At 61.0% G+C, this 2,286-nt stretch overlaps 1 protein-coding gene across 2 annotated transcripts in view; it reads left to right on the top strand.

Moving 5' to 3' along the window:
- Positions 1-2,286, top strand: part of RGS3 (regulator of G protein signaling 3) — a 65,851-nt gene that overhangs the window by 60,723 nt on the left and 2,842 nt on the right. The window lies entirely within an intron of this gene.

Below are 2,286 nucleotides of genomic sequence, written 5' to 3'. Positions count from 1 at the left end.
CCGTTCGCTCGCCGGCATTCCCCGATGTACCACGCGATGGTGGACTTTTCCGAAAAATACCTGGAAAGGTAGGACTCGAGCTTCCTGCGGGGGAAGGCAATGTGCTTTGCAGAGGATGGCTTGGAAGCAGTGCAGGGCGATGGGAGTGGATGCAGCCTCGCGGCTGTGCCAGGTCACTGGCTGCAGATGGCTTTGTTGGGGTGACTGCAGACAGAAATGAGCACTTTGTTATGAAACATCATTTTTGCCATGGCATTTTATACCGCAGATCAGCCCGGCATTCCCCGATGTACCACGCGATGGTGGACTTTTCCGAAAAATACCTGGAAAGGTAGGACTCGAGCTTCCTGCGGGGGAAGGCAATGTGCTTTGCAGAGGATGGCTTGGAAGCAGTGCAGGGCGATGGGAGTGGATGCAGCCTCGCGGCTGTGCCAGGTCACTGGGTGCAGATGGCTTTGTTGGGGTGACTGCAGACAGAAATGAGCACTTTGTTATGAAACATCATTTTTGCCATGGCATTTTATACCGCAGATCAGCTGCAGCTGGGGGCTGTACGTGCCCGTGGCTGCGCACTTGTTATTTATTTACAAGCGTGTGCAAGGGGAGCAGAAGATTTTAAGTTGCGGAACTTCCTTAGGTGGTGCTTGCTGGTGTATTACAGCCGGCAAATCCAACCCCGAGCCGCGGTCCTCGGCAAGCCCCCGAGCCTGCTGTGCAGCGGGCTGTGCCGGTGGCTGCAGCCCACGTGTGCTGGGGGCGCACACAAGGGCGCTTCAGAGCTTTGAAAGACACACTGGGCGCTGAGCTGTGGCGGCCGCCTTGCTAAACTGGGAACACTGCGAAAATTGTAGCTCGGGGCTGCGTGGGACGGCCCGTCCTGTGCGGTGGCGGGTCCTCGGTTGCCGGCATTGCTGGCAGCATGGTAACGGGAGGCAGATGGTGTTTGGAGTGTGAGGCTCCATGTTTGGATCCACTTTTCCCACGTTAGCACTGAGTTGGTGCCTGGCAGCTGGCAGCAGCGGGATGCGTGTCCTGCTGGGACCACAGCCCAGACAGAGCAAAGGCACCGGAATCACTCGTGCCCCCCCACGAGGGCACGGACAGCGTGGGAACTGGGGAGGAGATTGCCCTCTGAAGTCCTTCTCTGGCTCAGGGTGCTCAGCACCTTGTAGGACTGAGCCCTGGGGTTGTTGCAGCTACTTTTTTCCCAGTGGATTGCTGTATTTTACCCTCCTGGGACTGGAGAGAGCTGTGGTCACTCGGGGTGCGGTACAGCCTTGCCCTGCATCCCTCCTGTGTCCCTGGTGTCCCCAGCCAGCCCTGGGCATGGCACGGCCAGGCCGAGGTGGCCCTTCCAAGCACCCTCATGTAGACCCGCTGCTGTGGGACCTGTGGGAGGTTGCTGGTGGTGGCCTGGCCATGCCACCCTGGGGTCCCACTCGCCCTGTCAGCCTGTGTGCAGCGTGAGCATCCCCTGCCACCCTGCATATCCCCTGCACCCCTTCATGCTCTGGTGTCATGCAGGGGCTGTGCCACGAGGGGACAGCATCGTCCACAACAGTCTTCATCCGTCACCTCTTCCACCTCCTGCTCCCCCGCCTTGGCCCCTGGGAAGCCTGCAGGGCCAGGCTGGGGCTGGGCTGGGTGGTCCCACTTTTGGCACTTGCCAAAAAAATCTATGTCCTGCTTTGTCCTGGTGGCAATTTCCTGGGGGAACCAGGAGCCATGTGTCTGGGCGTGCGTCAGTCTGTCTGTCCAGGGGTGGTGGGACCCGTGCAGGGTGCTGGCATGGGGTGTCTGTGCCCCAGCACCCCTCACCCCGCACGCTGCCTGTCCCAACCACCCCGTTATGGAGATGTCCCCGTGGCCATGCCTGTCCTGGGCTGGCACTGGAGAAGTGTGAGGACCAGGTCGTGTGGGGGCTCCCAGCCCCGTCCCCGCAGGGGGATGTGGCCAAGTGCTGCTGTCCCGCACCGCTCCTCACCCCACTCAGCCCCGCCGCCAGCCCTGCTGCCTTCGTCGGGACACCCGCACTCTATAAATAGCCCTCGTAAATCCCTGCCATGATTAATTTCCCCTCCGTCTCTCGAAAGGCCCCACTATCCCCCCTCGGCGCTGATTTTTCCACCTTTCCTTGAGTTTCCCCAGCAACGGCGGGGCTGTCCGAAATAGCAGCGGGGCTGACACAGCCCTTACGCGCGCTTCATTCGCCCCACGCCGCATTTAAAGCTCCTCCGGGCTGAGCCCTCCCACTTCCGCGCTGGCCGCTCCGGGCGGGAGCGTGGC

This window comes from Egretta garzetta, unplaced genomic scaffold (genome assembly GCF_000687185.1).
Source record: "Egretta garzetta isolate BGI_Z169 unplaced genomic scaffold, ASM68718v1 scaffold143, whole genome shotgun sequence".
NCBI lineage: Eukaryota > Metazoa > Chordata > Aves > Pelecaniformes > Ardeidae > Egretta > Egretta garzetta.
The sequence above is the reverse complement of the archived record's forward strand: the minus strand, read 5'-3'. Positions and strand labels throughout refer to the sequence as shown.